Source organism: Empidonax traillii, unplaced genomic scaffold (assembly GCF_003031625.1).
Source record: "Empidonax traillii isolate 1590-97213 ecotype Southwest subspecies unplaced genomic scaffold, ASM303162v1 scaffold149:size904812, whole genome shotgun sequence".
NCBI classification, from domain to species: Eukaryota; Metazoa; Chordata; class Aves; order Passeriformes; family Tyrannidae; genus Empidonax; species Empidonax traillii.
Genome location: NW_020955342.1, coordinates 322,535 through 344,896, shown reverse-complemented (window position 1 = coordinate 344,896; position 22,362 = coordinate 322,535). Strand labels below are relative to the sequence as shown.

The following is a 22,362-nucleotide window of genomic DNA, read 5'->3' as shown; positions in this document are numbered from 1 at the left end:
AACCAGCCTGTCATCATAAGGAAAACAGCCCTCAAATCCCTGGAGGTTTTCCCTACATGTAGTGAAAAAGAGAGAATAAATAATTTCTATGGAATGGCTGCACTGAATTCCTAGAACTCTACTAAACAGAACATACTTTACAACCTCTTGTGTCTCTTTGGTACAGCTAATTTCCACCCTATGGGCATGTTTAACTTCCTTTCACCTTAAGAGGGCTGACACTCACATCCAAGTCCCCTTGATTCCAGAATAGTCCCCTGCTCAGCAGAGAAGACAACCTCCTTGTCTCTGTATCTGATGGAAGCTGGGCAAATCCATGGGCAGGCAGCAAGGCATAGGAAACACGCAAACATATGCCCACTTCAGGAGAGTGGTTAGACAAGGGAAATGGGAAGCAGGAGACAGAAAAACTTATAAGGTCTTAAAACTGCAGGAGCAAACCAAACAAGACTGTCCCATTTCCTCCAGCTACCAAGAGTTTGGGGGCTTCTAGCCTCATGCTGCTGACACTGAAGCTTAAGCAAGAGCTTGATGCCCGGTGTGTCATGCTGGTGAGCTTATAAACATCAACAGGCCCTGAAACTTGGAATACACAGGGAGTCTGGAGGATGTACACCTACATACCTACTGAGCGGTCAGTACCTCCAGAGCTAGGCTGACAAAAGCCTCTGGATCTTTATCTCGTAGATTCAGGCACTTCAGTTTTTACTTATCACCTACCCTAGACACAAAAGCAGGTCACATAGCTTGAGAAGGTGAATATAACATCACCCATGTACCTGAGCCATGTTTGAAACAACAGTTGTAGACCTCAGTCCTAAATCAGTGCTTCTCTGGAATCCCAGGCAGTTCTCTGAGATTCTACTGAAAAAAAATATTGCTATTTCAAACTAATGGCTAAGAATGGTTTAAACAAAATACAAACCTCTTATGCACACCAGTGATGGTAATGTTACTTCAGAATAGCCAAAACAAATCAAAACAAATATGTCCAAAATTAAGGAAAAAATTATTTTTAGGAAGGGGTGGGGAGGAAGAAGTAGCTAGAATTAGGTGAGGGCTCTTTCATGTCATGTACTCATTTTTTATTATCTGTTCTACATTATATTATAGAGTTCACACAACATCAGAAATGTCCAAGGAACCAGAAATACAGAAATCCTAAACAGTACATTTTGTTGTTTGTTACTTGAGGTTTTGTTTAAATATTTGGTTTTCCTACCATACCATAGCCACATCTTTTAAGTAAATATACAGCCAGGGACAACTGTTGTCAAGCACATTTACAACAGCTTACACATTACTTGTGACACCAGCTTTTCGTTCTAGCATTGCGCGCTTCTTTCCTGCACTAGACCGTAACAGCTCTACTGCACGTCAAGATATCCTTGGAGATTCCTTAGTTCATGGATCATTGACAAGAAGAGACATTACAGACATTCATGTCGGCATAGCTGCCACACATGGGGTCTTAAGCCCACTTGTTAAAAACCCTGCAGCAGCCAGGCTAAAAGGTCACAGGGGATATTAATCTCTATTCTTTGGAGCATAAGCTGACTTGATCCCTATCTGGGGTTAAAAAAGAATTCTTCTCCCAGAACTAAAGCAATGCACAATTGAACAAGATCCAAAGACAGTCTCTATTTTAACATTAAAGCATTATACACACACAAGCATTTCCACAGGCAGATACAGTGACTGTGTGAATGATAGGCAAAGGGGGACAGCTTGCTTAGCAAACTTGTGTGCAACACCACTGAGAATGAATATAGGATGACTGACCCACTTCAGCCCACATTCCTAAACACTACCTCACCACAGAGGTAACAGAGGCAGCAAATGCTCTCCCCTATAGAAGGGGTCTGTAGCAGGGCTCATCCTACTATTTGATCCCGAACATCACTCTGCAAGTGCCAAAACAGAAGGCATCTCTGCTATCTTTACATGTCTTTTTTATGAATGTGTTTTGGCACAATCAGTAACACAACTGCATCCCATTTTCTCCACAAGCACTCAACTCTTGAACAGGATAGATGACTCATTTAATAAGGTGTTACTCTTTTTTGCTTTACTCTCATTGTGTCAATAGTCTCATCAAGCTTTATTTAATGTCTGCTAATCAGACTTTTCTCCAAATCAGATGTTAATTCCTCATGGATAGGGCTATACCATACCTGGATTTTTCTGGACATACGTCTTTCTCTGATCAAAATTTTACCCAGGCAAAACAAAAACGTTCCACAGTTCCCTGAGATTGCTGGACATATGCTCTCACGTCATAGCAGTTCCGCAGTACTGCTGACTGGACAGCTGAACATCTGGAATGGCCTGAACATACGGATGAAGATTGGTGACTAATTCTGTTTCTCATTTTCCGTAAATCAGTCACGCAGCACGATGTCGGGCATCCCAAAATGCAATGTAAGAGACACAACTAATGTTACAAGAGAGAGTCTGTCTGTTAGGCACCATCTCCTGGAATACAGTGCTAAGGTACAACTATACATTTTCCACTTCTACAAGACAAACTCAGAATGATCCTCTGCCACTGCACAACCCCAGAGCAGGTCAATTGTCACACAGAGCAAAGCAAGGAAGTGAATTCCACTTTTTGTATACACCCACTTCCATGTCTAAGCAACAAACTGAAGTTTCTCCAAATTCCTCTTACTGCTTGGAAGCTTTTCCTTGCAATTAACTGAAACCTGCACTTCTCAGGTTAAGGCCATATTGGTTTTGTAAGCCAGCTTTGACCAGTTTCAGCTTCCTCTCCCTCAATTGTATCTTTGCTTCAAATAGTACAATGATCCTATTTTCAGTTTTCTCTTCAAAGTTAGAAGTTGTTAAAATAAAGACATATAACTACATGACAATGCCTTACCTGGAAAAGCATAAACAGCAATACTAACGGGAACACTGTCAGAAGAAGAAAAAGGTGTTTTTTCCCTGCATGACATGCATTTCCTACTAGAAGCCTACAGAAGTCTATTGCTGACTGAAATACAGACTGTATTTTTTCATGTCCTTAATGTATTTAATTTGATTTTTAAGAATAAGTTATTAAAAATGCAATTATTAAAAAATGTAAGTAAGATTTTTCTGCTTTATTATAGATTATTCCTTTTATTTTGGACTTGGGTGCAGAACAACTGGTCTTTATTTCTAATAATTAATTGTCCCTGTTCAGATGCAATCACTGATACTGCTGACAGTTATCAGACATTACGTTTGCATGACAAAACCAACATTTTAATTGAGCACTGTCAGATAAAATACAAACAAACAAAAGGCTTGCCAAGTTCCACAGCCAAATCCATCTCTCCCTGTTAACATGGCTTTGTTTACACATGCAGCTGTGGTCCCATGGACTGGTGTGGAAGCTAACGATCATGACCTCACAGGATCAGAACTCCTGTTAAAAATATGTCTGTAAGTAAGAACGCGTCTCAGTTCCAGCAGAATTGGATTTAAACTACATCTAAACGAATCAAAGAAAAGAAGTGTGCTGCGCCAGTGCGATTTTTTTCCTTTTGCTGTGTTCATCAACAGGGACATGAATGGCTACAACTGCCGCAGTGGCCCTGGGGGGTGCCATTGGAGTGTTCATGCTCTGTGCTTCTTCAAAGCAGCACACACGCCAGATAAAACATACACACACATACTGCAGCCCAGGAAGCCAAGCACCGAGGGATCTCTCAAGTTAACTGCTTTCTGCTGTTTTTTGGCTTCTTTGCACTGAAACTATTTTGCAATAGCAGACGTGAAGTTAATGGGGAAATGTGTATGGAAGTGGGAAGGAGAAGAAGCAGGCATGCAGGCCTCAAATTGTTTTTGTGTGAAATCTTCTGAGAGCTAACTTGAAGCAGAGAGTTACTTTAAATGCAAGTGAAAAAAAAATCATCAAATGAAGTAAAGAAATTCACCACAAATTAAAAATAAACACATAAGAAACCACTAAACAGTTGGTCAGTGTTTTAATTAGAGATTAATTCAGAGATTTAAATTTGAGGTTTTAATTAGTTTGGTAAACCAAACAGAAAGTATCCTGGAGAATGAAATGGCCATTTGCAGAGCCTTTGTACTACAGTTTTCTGAAGAACTAGAAAGAGGAGAATAAGAGACGGTGTGCTATTCCTAAAACTGACTGCAAACCATATCCCTGTCCAGGCACCTCATGCACCAGTTTCAGGCACATCCATATGGCCACATCACCATTCCTTGGGGTAATAAGGTGTTCATTGGCCAGGCTGGATAACATAAGGAAAACAGCTAACACATATGCTGTGGGGCACTCTGGAGAGCCTAACTCAATACACAGACACTTCAGGCAGTGAGAGGCTTGCTAGCTTCTGCTTCATCTTAGCCCTGCTGGACCCAGGCTGGCTCCACACATCCCTATCCTCTCCACCACAGCCTCCAGGAGTTCTGGTATTAGTGCCACATCAAACCCAAGCCCATGTTCAGGTGGGACCAGCCCTGAGGTGATGGATCCTGACAGGATCCTGACAGACTCCTCTGACAGAATGCAGGGCCCAGATACCTGAAGGATTCCGCAGGGCCTGTCCAGAAGTCAACAAAGGGGAACTCGGTGCAAGTCAATAATCCTTCTGGTCCTTTGTGGAGCCACTTGTTTCTCTGTGTATCGTGTGTAAGCACTTCTGGTAGTGCAAACATGCCACCAAAGACTCCCAAGATGGGTCTGTATAGAGCCAGCTCGGGTTCAAAGTGTTTACTAGATCAGGTTCTGTGCCAATAAAGGCAGTTAAACTGCTCCTGCACCCTGGCCCTGGATACAGCACACCCATGCTCCCCCTCATGCCGCAGTTCAGGAGCCCTGACAAACCATAGTCAGCTCCACAAAGGCTCAGTTTGCTGCTGCTACATTCCCAGTCCAGCCAATCTGCAACTCAGATAAACTTTCCATCAATAATTGCAGGTTTAAAGAACTCACACATGTGTTTATAACCCTGACTCATGAGGTCAGAATTTTGGCCTGAATACTTTTCCACTTTTTGAACTCTCCTCTGAACTCCAAAGAATGGGGCTCTTAGGACAAAAAATGTGTATCTCTTAATTAGAATCTTGCTTTTTAGAATTGTTCTAAAGAATAGTATATATTATTTTAAATATACAGCATATTGTTCTTAGTGCTACAAAGATGCTTTTAGTCTTCAGATTTCTCAGCTCATCCTTGAAAGAATGATGGTGTTGTTTTTTTTTTTTACACTTACTTACACAGAAAACCAGCCAAAGGCTTGTTGATGCTTCCTTGTCTTCCATTTAGTTCTCTTTTTTGAGATTGCAATTAGCTCAGGGCAGGATCCATTTCTCTCCATTACCTGCTCAAAAGCCCAGGTCTCCAAGGGAAAAGCACCCTGGAAGCACGCTGCAGCTGCAATGTTCACTTCTGCAGGCTGGCAAGTACCAGGAGCTGCAAGAAGTCTAAGCCTGCCTAGGATGTAGCTGACATAGGGATAGGGGGAAAGGGAAAAAAAAAGAAACCACTCAACAATCTGCAACTACAATAAAAATCAAACATCCCTTGGAAAGAAACCTAGCTTTGTGACATGTGAAACTGTAGTAGGAGTAGACATTTAATATCCACATACAAGGGAGTACTAATGCACTGATGCTTTTAAGATACAGATTTTCAGAGAGGAAAAATAACAGCCTCTAACATACCAATCATAAACACGTATATTTTAAATATGATATTGAGAGAATATCATATATATGAGAGAAACTGCAGTTTTATTCCCCCTCATGGCTGTTGGAGAATACAAGATAAACACTAGAACTGTCATGAGAGAAAATGGAGAGAGAAAAGGGAAAAAGGCCAATACTGACATCATGACAGTACCGTGTGTGTGGAATAGAAATATTGTATCAAATTATTTTGTACCAAAATTATTTTTAAAAAAGTAACACTGTGGCTAGACCACCTACTGCAACAAAACCAACACAGCCTAAGCATGGCTGTAGGACACATGAAACTCGAAAGTATAAAGTCAACTACTCGGAGAAACTTTCCAGGCCTCACTCTGACCACTGCCTCCTCCACAACCATCACCTGGCCTCCGGTCTGCTCTGCCTTCTGCACATCCCTGCCCTCCCCTCTGCTCTGCCACTCCTCCTTCAGCACATCTCTCCCCTTCCATCCATCTATCCACCCAGGTTCCCATGTGCCTCTTTCCTCGTATTCTATCCTCAACCTCCAATGGACTCCTCCATTGGCATCCACGCACCACCCAACCCATCCTGCCCCCGCCGCACCCCCGAGCCGCGGTCTCCCACCCGGGTTTGTCGCGCACCCCCGCACCTCGCCCCGCGCCTCCCTCCGCAGCGCAGAGCCCCCGCAAAACGCCCACCTCCCTCCCGAGCGCCCCGCACCGCCCCGAGCCCACCCCCCACAGCCGGTCCTGCCGCACCGCCCCTCCCTCCAGCCCCTCCCGCCCCGGTGGCGGCACAGGAGCTTTGCCCTCGCTGTTCCGGACAGACGAGCCCCCTCAGCGCCCTCGTTCAGAGCGAGCCTCTCCCTCCCCACAGGGGTCTCCTCCGCAGCACCCATCTCCCCCCCCCTTCGCCGAGGCCGCTGGGGGCTGTAGTTCCCCCGCGGCCTCTCCCGGCAGCCCCCAGGGCTCGGCGGGGGGGCGCGGACTACACTTCCCGGCACGCTCCGCGGAAGCAGGGGGGATTCCCCCCCCACTCCACCCCTCCGCCAGCCTCTACCGCTGCTTCCCCCCCATCCCCGCCGCGCTAAGGGAGGCGGCGGGGTCTGAACCGTCGCCCGCTGCGGGCAGCGCCGCCGTGAGGGTCTGCCCCGCCACCGGGCCCTGCCGTTACCTGGGAGAGCCGGGGGTGCGTGTCCGCGGGCGGGAGCGGCGCGGGGAGGGGGCGCAGCGCTGCTGCTCCGTCAGCCCGGGGCGGGGGGGCCGAGGCGCGGGGGGCGGGCGGGGAAGAGAAGGGGGTGCGCGCGCGCGGCGACGGGCGGTTGCCATGGCGGCAGCGGCGGCGGGCGCGAGGAGGGAGGGGACGCCACCGCCACCGCTCCGGCCTCGGGAGCGTCCGCCGCTCCCGGCCGGCGGAGGGGGCTGCGGGCGCCGCCGCCCAGCCCGCGTTGGGCAGCCCTCGGCAGGGCTCCGCGCTCAGCATCCCAGGCGGAGGCGGGCGGAGAACGTCCCGTTTGCTGCGGGAGCGGCGCAGTGCCTGTGCGGGAAGCAGAGGAGCGAGTGCCAGAGCTAAGCGCCCGGGCGGGGCTGGCTGCCGAGCCCGTGCTCGAGTCGGAGTGGCTGAACACACAGGATCACAGGATGGGCCCAGTTGGAAGGGACCGCAGCGGGGCATCTGGTCCAGCCTCCCTGCTCAAGCAAGGTCATCCTAGAGCACATGGAACAGGATTTTGTCCAGACGGTTCTTGGATATCTCCAGTGAGGGAGACTCCACAGCTTCTCTGTTCTAGTGCGCGGTCTCCCGCACAGTAAAGGAGTTCTTCCTCATGTTCAGGTGGAACTTCCTATGCATCAGTTTCTGCCCGTTGCCTCGTGTCCTAGTGGTTAGCACCACCGAGAAGAGCTCTGACTTCACATTCAGAGTTCATTCCCACTCTGAATGCAGACCTCGTGTGCCTCCACTTCGGCTGAGGGAGCGGCTGGGAAAGGCAGAATGTGCATTTGTCTTGCATGGCCATGCAGAAGGGCACTGGACACCGTCTTTGCTGTAACAGTTTAATTGCTTTTATAGTACAGTAAAAGAACAGATTTGGGGATTTGCCCTTTTCCTGGACCGAAGTGGTACCTGGTGATCACAGGCAGCCTCACAGAGTGGCACCACCTCACAGAGTGGCACCACCCAGTCTGTGCTTTCTGCTAGGGGTCAATGTACCTGGTGTTTCTGAAGTGTGCAGCTCACGGTTATTAGAGCAGCCTAGTCTCCTGCAAGGGGAGCCGTGCAGTTATAAACCTTTCTAAGGATGTAATTTCACAGTTAATGCAAGCCAGCTTATGTCTGTATTGCCACCAAAAAGGGCAATCCTGCATTCCTCTCTGATCATGACCATGCCTTCCTGTTTGTTATTTACACCACAGTAACACTGATGTTGCCATCTGGCAAGGCAAGCCTGGGATCTGATCTGGTGGAGAGGCAGTTATGCCCCTCCAAAAAATTACCCAAGTTCAGCTGGATGAATTTCGTTCATTAGCTGAGCCTGCCGAGCTACCGCAGAGGAAGTCAGAGTAGATGTGGAGGCAGGAACAGCCAACTGAGATCCCAGCGGATCCGAGCTGTGTTTCTATGTGCAGCTGCGCCACTGCAGCGAGTCCTTGCTGCTGAAACTGCCTTGTGACAGCTCGGAGAGTGTCCCAGTGATGATGATCTTGTGAACGCTCCCGAGAGTAGTACGTGATTTCTCCAGAAAATGTCTATTGTAGTTACTTTAAGGTAGCAGCATGAGGTTGTAACTCACAATAAGGTTCTCAGAAATGTTAACTGACAGAAGTGAAAGAGCAGGGATTGAAACTAAAAGCTCAGTATGCCTCTTAAACAATACAGCATGTATGAATGTGTCACTCATGTATCTACAGATCTTACTTCCCTCAAAAGCATGTGGAGATTCTTATGTCTTTGTGACTATTTTAGAACTGGGGCCAAAATCGTGATGAATTCATAACAGCTGCAACTCTGGCTTCCCCCTTTTCCAGATTTCTGCAAACTTGCCTGCCCATGACATCAATTCCTGCTGGTTTTTCACATACCCAAAAGCATAGACGCTGTACAGACCTTGCAGAGTTCAGTGTTTCTTGGGGAGAGCAGATGCTTAACAGCCTGTTCCCAACACTGCCATAACATCCCTTCCCACTAGACTATGTACCTCTTATCACATAAGGCAACACATTAACCGCTTTGTGTGAGGATTGTATCCCCCAGCTAGGAAACTGTGACACAGAAAAGGTTGGTTATTTGGTCATAATCTCTATGTGTTTGCTTGGTGATTTTTTCCCCCCGTCCCTTTTTTTAGTAATGCTTGAGTCGAGCAGGGCTGGTTCCTCATGGCAGAAGGTGCCCATACTACTGCAAACCTCCCTCTGAAAAGCAGTTGCTCAACACCAGAGCAATACCAGTGTCAACCTCGTTAGACACCTCAGAGGGAAATTTTAGTATGCATAGGTCTACACAGTTTGCCAAGGTATGCTAAGTAACTGGGTCAGGAGGAAGAGAACTGTGTCTCCAGGTTCCTAGCCATGCACGTTAGAATAATTCAGGTTGGAGGGGACCTCAGGAGGTCATCTAGTCCAACCAGACAATCAGAAGTTCATAAACCTGTTAATAAGGCAGAGGAATGACAGCTGTGAGCATGAAAATTTCATAGCCTTTCCTGCTGCCGTGGTCAGACTCCATCAAATCTGGCTGGAGTGGTACAAAAAATACTGCTACCCTGACCATCTATTCCACCGCCTTACTGCCTTCACAGTAGTCCCTGGATTATAAAACACTAATGTTTCTAATCTGTTTTATTAAAAAATATGGCATTAAAGTCATGTTTGGGAGCAGTTTAAGCTAATTTGCCGGACCTTGTATTGAAGCAGCTGGACTAGTGCATGCATTGCATTCCACTGACTCTGCTGTGAGGCAGTAATCTCAGGCAAAGAGAAGGTAAGAAATTTCTGAGAGGGGTGTGACACCTTAAGACACTGAAGCTTGTTCTACTGTGAGTATATTCTCATGGCTTACATCTTTTTATTTTTGATAGAGGCTTTAAACCTAGCTCTGGATAAGATGTGATGTTGGTGGGTGTCAGCAACTGTGGTTAGGCAGGATCCAGCCATGGTGGTGTAGGAGAGCATTACTCACAGCCAGACACCAGGGACTTATCGTGCCCCTTTCCAGCAACCTGCAAATCTGCCAGCAGAGTTGATTGTGTGACCTCTCGCTCTGATTTATTCTAGTCAGTTCAATCAGGAGCTGATATAAATTAATGTAATTCCTTTGCCATGAACATTAGGTTTGGTTCAGAAGTGTCTCTTCAGCTAGAGTAATTGCAGACACTGTCAGTGAAGTTTAAAGCTATCCACTCTTAGGGTCTGTGTCAGATTAACAAACTGGTTTCTGAATTGATTTGGTTATCATTACGTAAATTCCAGTGACTTGAGGGCTGGCACAGGCTTTTAGCACAAAGTAACAGAGAGCTTCATTTGTAACCTTCTCCCACACACAAAGTTCTGCAGGAGAAGGTTGAAAACGTGAGAAGTCTATGAATTATGAACTGCCCTTTGCTTTTGTCTTGCCTTCCCCTCGCAATTACATTTAACCAGACTACAGGAATGATTGTGCCTTCATAATAATCTTTAGTGCTCACATGCAAACGTAACTCTTTACCAAAGGTCTTACAGGCTGTGTGTAGAAATGCTGTAATAATGGAAAATGAAAAACAATAGAGAAGCAATAGGGAAAAGAAGGTCCATGTTACATATTCATGGGCATTAACCTTCCAAGAGAAGTTATGCACAAGTCAGTAAAGGCATCAGTAGACTATTAATTTTCATACATACAAAGTAATTGTTCTTCTGCATAGTTATTTTTATGTTATGGTATTTATCAGTGTGACATGTCCACCAATTTCTCTCCTAGGAAATAATCTCAAAGTTTGAACTTGAGAAATTGTGATGGGTTGGCAACACAGAAACATTTAATCACCATCTTTCCCATAATGCACATCTCAAAGTGCTGTGAATTGTTAATAGAGAGAACAGTTTAATAGAAAGCAGTTGATTCTCAAATGGGATTTCAGTTAAGTCAGAAAGTGAGAGTAGGAATGGACAAGGGTGTTTTTATTTATCTGGTCAATGTAGACATCTGTCTTGTAGGTTCTGCCTCTGAGTTAGCTTTCCTCTTAAGTGAGAGAGAGTGATACTTTGAGGATACAGTTCCTGTTTTGACCAACATGGACTGTACCCTGAATGTTTTTTTCCAGTGCTTTTAGCCAGCTTGGCTGATCAGCATAAATATAAGTGTTTGCACTGTAGATGCCTAAAGGTAGGTGAGAGGAATCCTACCTAATATGTTTGTTGTATTGTTAGAGCCATAGCAAAGGAAAGCTGTCACGGCAGCTTTGAGTTGGTTGATTAAAATGACAAGGAACAAGCCAGTGTCACATTAATGGAAGACACAGGTGGAAGAGAAGACAGATCTTTGAAAGGGGTTGGAGCAAACTGAGAGTACACTGAAAAAAAAAACCCCACCTGTTCTGCTTTGAGTCTGCAGACAGAAATTAGAAGAATTAACAGGAACTAGGATATCGTGTTTCTTTTCTGTGTATACTCAACGTGCAAAAGCATTTTGCATATGTTAAACACTTTGGAGAAGAAATAAGAAAGTAGCTTACAGTAGTCCAAACAAAGAGAGAGGAAGATGTGGACAGAAACATCGGAGAAAGTAGAGTCAGGCCCAGGGAGCTGTGTGTCAGCAACTGCTAAGTGAAAACCTGGACATGGAAAGAAAGTTTGTTCAGAGAATCTCAGTCCTGTGGCAGAGCACTAGACGGTATCAAGTGACAAAGTTCCCTTAATCTGTCTGCTGGAGTTGACAACTGAGAGAAAACCTCTCGTGATGTGCTTTTGTTTGGCAACATAACTCTTTCAGGGTACAGTGTGAATTTTAAGCTGTTTCTCTAAAGATGTGACACTTCTGGAGTTGCACACTATCTGTCCCATTGCAATAATTTTGAACTTCACTGGCCAGTTTCTACTGCATTTGTAAAAGGATGGTGGTCTAACCGAGTTCCTTCTAGTTTTGTAGTAAGTAGCACAGTAGAAAAAATGGACACAGCTGGTGGCTCTGCTGAGCACAAGGCAAGCTGCCCAGTCTGCCTGTGTGAAATGACCAACAGCTCTCCGTTTAGGGCTACCTGCAGTACCTACTTCTGTGCACAGTTACAATACCATGTATGATCCATAGGCAGCCTTATTGAAGGGATGAGGGCTAAGTGGAAATGTAGACAAAACCATAGGATACTGGGCTTTGATAGTTTGAACCAGTTACATCAGTTGAGCCTGTTAACTCAGGCATGGCCATTAATTTTAAGTCATGCTGGTATATATTGTTCTCATTCTCCTGTAGATATTTTTTTGACTTAACAGTGGCAGTTGCAAATAAGAGAGCTGTTGGGCAGCTTTTTGCACACACTGTTTAGATGTCCAAACCACTAGAATAAACAAAGCGCAGTCTAACACATATTAATGGTTTGCCCAGGATTTTTGATTTCTTAGACATGTTAGTTCCAGTTCTGCAGTGTAAGATACTAGAAAATAAATTCGTATTAACAATCTACTCCTGCAAACATATTCATCCAGGACAGAAAAAAGACACATTTAAAGAGCATTCCGTAACATATTGGTAGTAATTCCAGGGCTATCTGAAATAGCCTTTTTAATAGTGCTGTGATAATTGCAATGAGGGTGGTTACATTGGAGAAAGATGTACTGAAAATTTGTGTTCTGGTGTGTGCCTAAGTATTGGGATTTTGCAGGGCAAGAGGTAAGCCATGCATCTGCATTGAAAGAACAACTTCACAGCCTCTGCCATTTATCAGTACCTTCTTAAATCCCTATCACTGAAGATGTACAAAGTTCTGAATAGGTAGGAGCAAAGTAGTATATGGCAAGATGTAATTACAGATCAAAGTTCCTAACTGAAAACTTAAAAATGTTTGAGGAGAGCAAGAAAGTTAAATATATGCTGGTGATCACTGTGAGGAATCTCTTTTCCCTTTCTGGTCCCCTAACATGATTACTACAAGGAACCAGCAGTGGTTTCCATGTGAACAACTTAATCTGGTTTGTATTTTGAGAGTAAAATTGGGAATCTTTTTTTAACTTCAAAATTTGGACTGGAATTGAACAATGTGGATTTTGTTAATGTTGTTCATTTATCTAATAAATGAGAAACATGATTGTGTCAGTAGAGGATCAGTGGCACAAAGAACAGTATCTCATAAAAGCACAGACATTGGTATCACAGCTTCAGTTAAACATGTTTTAACCTATTATAACATCCCATTCACATTCTCAGGGGGAATATTCACTGCTTACATTTAAACATCTGACTTAGATGCCTAAATTGGGAGGCTTCTCTCCCTAGATGCCTTGCATAGTTGAAGGAATGAGAGAGGCTCCTCCAGAGAGCAGTTCAGACTGTTAGTTAGGCTCCTGCTCTGAATTATCACCTAGAGGAGCCTCTTCAACTTTGAATGCCAGTCTGTGCTATTCTTTGCATCTTTTTGTTGGCAGCTAAACTGACTTAACTGGTCTGCACCCCTCAGCACTCATTCTTGCCTTCTACTTTATGTGTCACTCTGTTGCTTGTGCGCATACAGCTGTTGATGGGGTGGCCCTGCCAACTAGGTTGGTGAAATCATCTGGGTTAAAGGAACCCTGTAAAAGAAGGTGTAACATTTAACCTAGGTCATGTCTCTGATTTTGTTTACTGCATGACCTTGTATACAAGTTAGGCATGTCTGAGGAAGGGATGAGCTTCAGCAAGGCACAGAAATGCATTTTTGAACTTAGGGACCTATTTGCCTAGTGTGCCACCAAGAAAATGATATGTTTAGCTTTAGGATGTAAATTAGGGAGACTGAGTCTTGTATCTAAGCATCATTCTGTTCAAACACAAGATTTTTATACCATTATAGATTCACAAATGTCATAGAAGTTTATTATGATTTACATAATTGTAAGAAAGATATAGTCTAGCCATGTATCTCTGCTACCCATGTAAAAAATGGCCATAATGTAAGTGAAATTATTTATGGTATTTACAAATGTACCATGAAAAGATATGCTAAACTTTATAAATAAGCCTAGGAGCGTGGTGTTGCCACTAACATAGAGCAGCTGCAGTAAAGTTTGAGTAGTTTAAGGAGTTGCCCACCAATCAGCTAAGGGCTGCTAATGTTTCAACAGATGTGCTAGCTGCAACGTAGCTAACTTTAATGGTTTACAGTGCAGGCACCTGCTCGTAAGCTGGTTATCTTCAATTCAATTCAAAATCAAATGAAAAATCTGGTAATGCCTTCTGGATGTTTCATATGACTTGTAAGAGATACTCATATTAGATATAAAATACCTACGTTTGGCCAGCTGAATCCCACCTCCAGGCTGCGTGGCTGCTCCTTGTACACAGAGCACTGCTGGTTACAACAAGTGACATTCAGTTGTGTGCTAACCTCTAAAATCACCCAGGCTCAGCTGTTAATATGTCACTAAAGCTTCATTTTCTGATTATTAAACATCATTCCAGTTCAGAGAGACTTGATGCCATTGGTGACCACCACCAGGACACTTTTCCAATCCCTGGCAGTTGAGGTATTTCATGTTGTTACAGAATTAACTGTCCTGTTATAAAACAGTATTCTTTTAAAACAAGCATATATTAGGAACTCTAGCCACAAACCCAGTGAGGTGAGAGAACTATTAGTAGTTTTTAATAGTTACTAAGTTTTGCATGGCATCTTATGCTGCTTTTTAAAGTTCAGTAGTCATCAGGTAGGCATCTTAATAACCTGTGAAGAGATTGTTTAATTATGTTTGTCTGTGACCTTCCGTAGCTTGACCTACCTAATTGCTTCTTTTAGCTGAAGTACTCACCTCTTTCTGGTCCTTCTCCATGAAAGTAAGAATGAAAACATTCCTAAAGAATCAAGTAAGGAAGAAGCTAAAATCCACAAGGAAGCACAGCTGAATCTTAACTAAATATGCTAAACTGGAGTTAAATCTGATGTTGTCTTCCTGTGTGCATTCCCTCATTCAAATAATTTTTCATATCACCTTAAAAGAAAAAAAAAAAAAGGAGAGGGGAAGGATTGCATTTAATTTTCACGTTCAATGCATTTTTAAATGTAATTAAGTTAGAAATGAGCCTGTTGACATTTAACCCCAGTAGACAGCTAAGCCTCACACAGCTACTCACTCACTCCTTGTCCAGTGGGTTGGGAGAATCAGAAGGATAAAAGTGAGAAAACTCATGGCTGAAATAAAGACAGTTTAATAGGTAATGCAAAAGCCGCACAAGCAAGCAAAGAAAATGAAAGAATTCATTCACAACTTCCCACAGGCAGGCAGGTGTTTAGCCCTCTCCCAGGAATGCCAGGTTCCATCACACTTAATGATTACTTAGGAAGATAAACATCATCCCTCTGAACATTCCCCATTCCTCCTTCTTTCCTCAGCTTTAAAAGCTGAGCATGACACCACATGGTATGGGATAACCTGTTGGTCAACTGGTGTTAGCTATGTCCCCTCCCAGTTCCACGTGCACCCCCAGCCCAGTCGCTGGCAGGGGTGGTGTGAGAGGCAGAAGAGGGCTGTGTAAGCCCTGCTTGGCAGTAACGAAAACATCCCTGTGTTACTACTGTTTCTAGCACAAATCCAAAATCCTGCTCCATACAGCTACTGTGAAGAAAATTAACTTTATGCCAGCCAAAATCAGTACAGAGCTTTAACTCTTCACATTCTTTTACAGTGGGTGTTGAGGGTACTTGTGCATAAGAAGATATACGATATAAGATTGAGGTTTCCATAATTACAGGTTAGAAAAGAAGAACAAAGGTTGTTAAAAAAGCTGTTCCAAGAGCACAGGAGAATAATATTCTACAGATTTCTCAGGATGGGGAAGGTGATCCTGTGCTGTTTCTCCTTATCTCCTTTACCATTTTTATTCTGGGTTTCTGTTTTGCTGATATACCAAAAAATCCCCTTCCTACTGAGACAGTATTTGGGACCTTTCTACCTGATAAAAGCAGTCTCCAGCACCACTGTTCAGCGCAGTGCTGGCTGATATGGGCAGACAGCCTGCGATGTTATTTGCAAGTGTGTATCCACACTCCAAAGTGTGTATCCACAGAAGAGAGGAAGCAGTTTTCCACCCCAAGGCTTAGTGACGCATGCTGACTCACACCCCGGATGCTTAGGGCTACTACAGATTGCTCTGTCCACGCCACCTAGCCCTGTATCCTGGACCTCACATTCATGTACCTTGTAGTGTCCCTCTGCACTTGCAAGAGTGCAGAGCCTCCAGGAATAGTGTTGAAAGACAACATGGGTCTGAGAGAACTAAATATAATGTTCTTGGCCTTGCTGTTTGGGGGGAATCCCAAGAGTGAACTATTCAAGATCCATGCCTTATCCTGACTGCATAGGATGTACCTGAACAGGTCCCCAAGGACAGAGCTCACAAATTAAACAGAGGGGACAGCTGGGTGCTCAGACTTCCTCCCATGACCTCAGTGTGGGAAATAGTGTAGACATAAAGTGCCTAGTTCTAGTCCTATGGGGGGGCTGAGCACAATATAAACACACAGATTCATGCAGATGAGATGAACACATGTTTTTGCATACAGACTATGAAAACAGAAGTGGTTGATACTATACATCAGAAGCACCTTATTCTTTCATACATACTGCCGAAATAAAGCCACTTATATTCCTAGCTAGTAGCTCTACCTGCAACTCAGCAGAGCTTTGGCTGGGTCTTAGATCTAAAAACAGAATTTTCCTTCCTGAGATCTTTATACTTCAGTGATATTCTTAGTAGCAATGCGATGCAAAAGTGGAATAGATGATATTAATTGTTTTCTAGGAGCTTTCTATCCACTGCATAGGAAACATTCATTGCATTCTCCATCACACCATATGGCATCTAAATATAATGTGATAAAATTACTAATGCAGGGCAGTAAATAACATTATGATTATGTGTTATGGGTGCCACTTCATATGTGCACAACAAGTAATTATAGTTGGAATGCGTAATGAAGATTTGAGTGTTATATCTGGAAATATATTAGAAAGGACAACATTTGTCATTAAGGATGGTAATTGTCTCATCTGACTTTGCGGATTCAGTAAGTAGGTGTCCATACCAAGGCAGTCATCTGTGACTGCATCTGTGATCAGCAGAGAGAGGAACAGGGACTTAAGATGAATGGCCCCTCCTCTCTCAAACAGATATTTTCAGAGGAGCACATCTCAAAATCTCACGCAGACAGAAAATCTTCAACAACATCTTCCATGCAGGAGAAAGAGAACACATCCAGGAAGACCTGGTCACACATTGTAACCTTTCTCGGATGAATCTCCAAGTTTATTCTCTGCCTCAGTGAACGATCATCAGTAGTGAAACTTATGATTACATTTATTTAAGCCATTTTTCACATGTTCCAGTAATAAAGTTTCACCATGTCTCTAGGCAATCTCTACCAATGCTTACTTTTCCTTAATACTGGACAGTTACTGAGTGGTTTAATGTCAATCTGCTTTGCTGCAACTTACCCCAATTTCTTCTTGTTCTAATAGACACAAATTTATTTCATCCTTCTTTGCAAGTACTTTTCACATATTTAAAGATTCCTCTGCCCCCAGTTTTCTCTGTTCTTGACATCATTTATGTCTTGACACTGAACTAAAGTACTAGTAAAGTGGTACTAGTAGGATTTATGTAGAGTTCACTTCCCTCACCTACCCCTTCAAGGGCCACAGTAACCTCGGTGGTCCACTGACTCCATGATGGCAAGGATATGTCTTGCTCTCCCCCGTCTAATTTCAAGTGAGCATTCCCAACTCATTTTGTCCTTCCTGGAGAGGGTTAAGTTTGATTGTTTCTGTCACTCTTTTATGGATACTAACTGGTTCACAGCTTTCGAATACATGATATCCACATTCAATTGTAATAGTCTGGGGGCTCATTAGCCAATTTTTACAAGTGTAATGTAGTTTTTTTACTCATATCTGCATTTTTTTCTTTGCTTGCCAATTTCATTGTCATTCTATGCTTTCTTATTTCTTCACAGTGATAACTTCATAATTTCTGCCAAGTGTTAAACAGAAATCCAGCCTTTTTTTTTTTTTTTTTTTGAATGTACTGAAATATGTTTAAGGATCTTGTGGTTATGCTTAACACAGAACACTTCACAGAACTATACATTATACCACAAAATTGTTCTTAACATGCTAATCTGAAACATATTTGTCTTTAGATTAGTTCATAAAGAGAGAGGAAAGAAGATATTTAGCTCCAGACAGCACTTGCAATAGAAATCAGTTATTTCTGTACAGTATCTTTCTTTGAAATATCACTAAATGATTTCCAGAGAGAGGAAGAATGTAATTTAATGATCACTTGCACAGCTCAAAAACCTTTCATCAGAGCATCTCAAAGCATTTCAGACAAGCCTGAAAGCTTGTCTGTTTTTCCCCAGCTATTTCAGTTGGCCTAATAAAAGATACTGTGTCTTCCTACACACCTTGTATTGTTTAGCACTCAAAGCATTATCATACTTGTTTTACAGATAACTGAAAGGGGCACAAAGAATCCACGTAGTTTTATTTCTTCAGTGAATCTGAGATGAACTCTGTGGGGTCCCATTTTCACTGAGTCTCCTGGAATTGCAGAGTACATGATCTCAGATTACAGGCAGACATGAAGCAAAATCTTCATCCCACTGACATCAGTGGCAAAATTCCCATTGATCTGAATAAGGCTGAAATTGTGTCCTAGCTTTTCTAGCTGCTGCCTGCCAAAATCGACTTCAGACCTGTGCATCCTTCCTGTCTTCTGCATCACCGTTAGTAATGAAGGTTCTGCGGTCCATGCGCTGTATCTGCCATTTCACTCTCAGTAAGTGATCAAGGCAAATATAAATGAGGAATGAGAGACCCCAGCAACAGGAGGAGGTCTGCACAGTGAGTGTGTGGTGTGTGGTTAGCAGTCTCCTTGCAGTCACTGCAGATAGATGCATCTGCCTGCACGTACTCTGTGCTGACAAAAGGAGCCATACATGAAGAGCCATTTGGATCGGCTGTCCTTGCTCATGAGTGTCCCAGGTTGCAAGTGTGCAACCACAAAGACACCACCACAAAGACTATGTCAGGTCTCTACTGTCATGTCTGACCTCTTTAATTAAAGGACAGTCTAACCATTTTAAAACAATCTAGCAAGTCTCTTCCAACTTCATTTTTACTTAGTTAATGCTGTGGATTTGGGCATGCAGCACCAGATGCACCCAAAGAAATTGTTGTCTTAAGGAATTAGAGTCTTAAAAGAATGATCAATAAGTCTTTTTACTATAATATCCATGGAGTATGCACTTTCATCAGAAGCCATATTTTACCACAGAAATATAAGCACTTTAAAATACAGATTACAGAAAGGAACACAAAGGGAGAAAATGCCATGTATGGATGTCTGCTTCTGCTGTTGAGGATAGCTGAATGAAAGAAAGAGGTGCTGATGAGAGAAAGAGTATGTGTTCATTGTCACTCCCTGTACTGTCAATTTGTCCCTTGCTGCATGGGTCTTCTCAAGCTTGATGGGGGTGCAGCCATCCAGTTTTGCTTATTTTCTAGCAAAATGCTCACTAAATCCTCTCGCTGTTGTGCTAGACTGAGAACAGAAAGCTTTTGCACATCTGGCATTTGTTATCTTCAGCTGCTTTTCCTCTTTCATAGGTATTTCGAGCAATGGATAAGCTAGAGGAAAGTTGCTGTGTTTTTCATGCCACCAGTTTCCATTTGAAGGTAAAGAACACCAAACAGACGAGGTCTGAGAGTAAATTCTAGTCTCATAGAAACATTCTCATTTCTTTTTGGCTAAATTAAGTGTTGGTCTTTCTATGTACATCTTGTATTACAAGCCACTCGCAAATCTTTATATCTGATCATTCTTTCATTGTGTTGGAAAACAATATGAGGGAGTTTCTTTCCATACTAGATCTTTGTGGGTAACTTGCTAGTAAACTAATTTTACATGACTCAGATTTAAATAATAAAAAGGCTTAACTCCAGTCTGAGAAGAGTTTATTGTCTACAACTGTAGCCTAGAGACAAACTCCAGCACCTTTGGGACTCAGCTGAGGCAGCAATTAGGCAGCATTTTATTGTGATGCAGTGAGTGCGCAAAAGATGAAGCTGGACTACTCTCAAGAGCTTAGAAACAAAATTGGCTTCCTGGAGAGAGAACATAAGAAATCTGGCAACCTAAAAATATTTAAAGAGCTTAGGGCTCCCAGGGGAGAATTTCAAGCTATTGAAGTGGAAAAGACTAAGCATTTGCTAAGATTGAAAAAAAAAAAGGGGGGGGGGGGGTTCATGAAAAATGACAAAGTGGGGTTTTTTTTACTGTAGCATGTTTCAAAGGGGAAAATATAATAAACCTGAAATCAATCAGTAGCACAGACTTCAATGCAGTGTTCCAAATCAAACAGCCCTGTCTTGAAAACAGGAGTCAAAAGAGAATTTTTTTTCATTTCAGAATTGTAAGGGATTGAGGCCAAGAAACCATTAAATGAGGTGAAAGGTCTAGGCTAGAGGGCATCTTGAGCAAGTCTAATGAAGTCATGGTTGCTTCAGCAGCCACGTTCCCAAAGGGTTTTGCTGTGTCTGTCACTGTGTTTCTCTGTTCCTCTGCATCTGGCTTCCTGGCCTCTGCAGTTACGTGCCAGAATGTGCCCCACCAGGCACCCTAAGAAGCTCCCTTCCAGCAGCCCCATAATATGTAACATCCCTGTGTCAAAACTAAGATGTACAAAATGTGATTGATCTTGCCCATCATTTGGTGTGTGTCGTACAGGCATTTACCTGTGAGCTAGTCATGCTTGACTCCATATATTGTCAGCAGGGAGAAGCAGGAGCTCATGAGACACAATTTAGCTCAACTGAGCGTAAATTTCTATCAAAAGTGTCTGTTTCTCTCTGACTTAAAACGGCATCCTAGGGTGACTAACTCCCAAGTGGACACCTACCATTTAAACCTCTGCATTTGTTCAATGAACTCTACCCACATAACTGGCACTGCCCCAGTGCACACTACATATCAGAGGTTTCTCTGCTGTGTTCAGGCCCTGCCTTCACGCAACCTGTATCTAGGACTAAGATGAGTTGGCTGGAACAGTTTAGCTTATGTCCCAACAGTAATAAGAGGGCTAGCGGATGTAGAGTGTTTACCTTAGTGGAGCCTCTTCCCTTTCTTGCCACTGTTCCTCTGCATTATGCTGACAGCCCTGTCTACATCACTGCTCCAGCCAGGTTTTGGGGCTGAGGGGCAGCTGTAAGGTAAGAAGGGAGGGGTTGGATGGGGGACACCGCAGAATGGAAATGAAGGAGGCTGGTGGAGGGAAGGAAGCAACATGGGGAAGGGCCACGATGCTCTATATGCAAAGTAATACCCCAATCTGTCTCTTGGGCATTCCCAGGGCAGTGCAGGTTGCAGTCCTGAGCTCTGCATGTGTAAAGCAATTAAGGGATAGATCACCCACGATCTCCACCTGGGTCCTGGAGCAAGAGCACCTGGGGCTGTACTGCAGGTAGAGAGAGCATGCTGCATGTTATGGCTCTGGCATGAAATAAACCCTACCACACACATCCTAACTGCATCTGGTACTACTGCCCTGCCTCAGCCACCTATTCCCGTGATTTCATATGTCAGAGGCAAACCCATCAAATGACAAAAGAAACCCCAAAAGATTTCTGAAGGATTCCTGCCCCAAGGGCAGAGCCAAGTGACTTATCAAAAAGGAAAGTCTTGCTCTGCTCTTCTGCACCTGAGAAAACCTCATGTGTACAAACTTTTGATGTCTCTGTTGACTGACAAAACTAAACTGGCAGGCATAACTATGGACTGATTTTTAAATAGTCCCCTGAGGATTACCCATTCTGTGCTGAAGGTACTCAGTTCCTTCTCATAGTTCTGAGGCATTCCTTTAATGTATTTAATGTCATAGGCTTTCCATATGGTTGTTGTGTTGCTAGTTTGGAAGTTTTATGATCTCTAGCTGCGATTTGCAGAACAGACAAGGTTTGTTGCTCTTATCACTGATGCATCAGTCTAAAGGCCTGGTGTGAGTGAGCTGCCCAGTACAGAAGGCTTTGTTGAGCCCTAAACACAGTGTTGTACATATTGTAAAGCCATCCTGCTCACCCTGCTCTTGGTTGTTGGTAAATTTCCCAGAATTCATGTCTTTTGTGTGCCAGAAATTAGGGTTACAATAAACATCAGGGAAAAGGACAGCATTATCTTCTCTGAAATGCACCAGCATAGCAGCAAATTTCTGGACACACCATTCATAGACCAGGAAGCAAAGCACTGGCTGGTGTGCAAATGTAACAGCAAACACAGCATTCCCTGGAGAGGGGCTGAGCTGTAATGTGCAGAGACAATATGGGGCAGTTCTGGATGAACAGAGGACATGCGTATCTCAGCGTGCTGCAGACAGCTGTGGCTCTGGTATTGCATGGTGCAAGGCCAGATATATATTTAAGGCATTTCCTGCTTCATCACTGTCTGCTAGGAACACGATACACTTTCTCTGTATGCCCA

General features: G+C 43.5%; 1 protein-coding gene and 1 long non-coding RNA gene across 11 annotated transcripts in view; one reads left to right on the top strand and one right to left on the bottom strand.

The window, feature by feature from the left end:
* Positions 1-6,929, bottom strand: part of KATNAL1 (katanin catalytic subunit A1 like 1) — a 44,743-nt gene extending 37,814 nt beyond the window's left edge. For 2 of the 5 annotated variants that reach the window (XM_027884583.1, XM_027884587.1), the window contains exon 1: positions 6,844-6,929. The gene's annotated coding sequence lies outside the window, so the exon portion shown is untranslated. Of the gene's footprint in view, positions 1-136; positions 709-779; positions 901-6,843 lie in introns of those variants that run through there. The other 3 variants (XM_027884586.1, XM_027884585.1, XM_027884584.1) reach the window with 3 other exon arrangements.
* The window catches only part of LOC114057839, a 67,125-nt gene continuing 51,480 nt past the window's right edge, over positions 6,718-22,362 (top strand). For all 6 annotated transcript variants that reach the window (XR_003571320.1, XR_003571321.1, XR_003571319.1 and 3 more), the window contains exon 1: positions 6,718-6,858. This is a non-coding gene — a long non-coding RNA (uncharacterized LOC114057839). The remainder of the gene's footprint in view (positions 6,859-22,362) is intronic.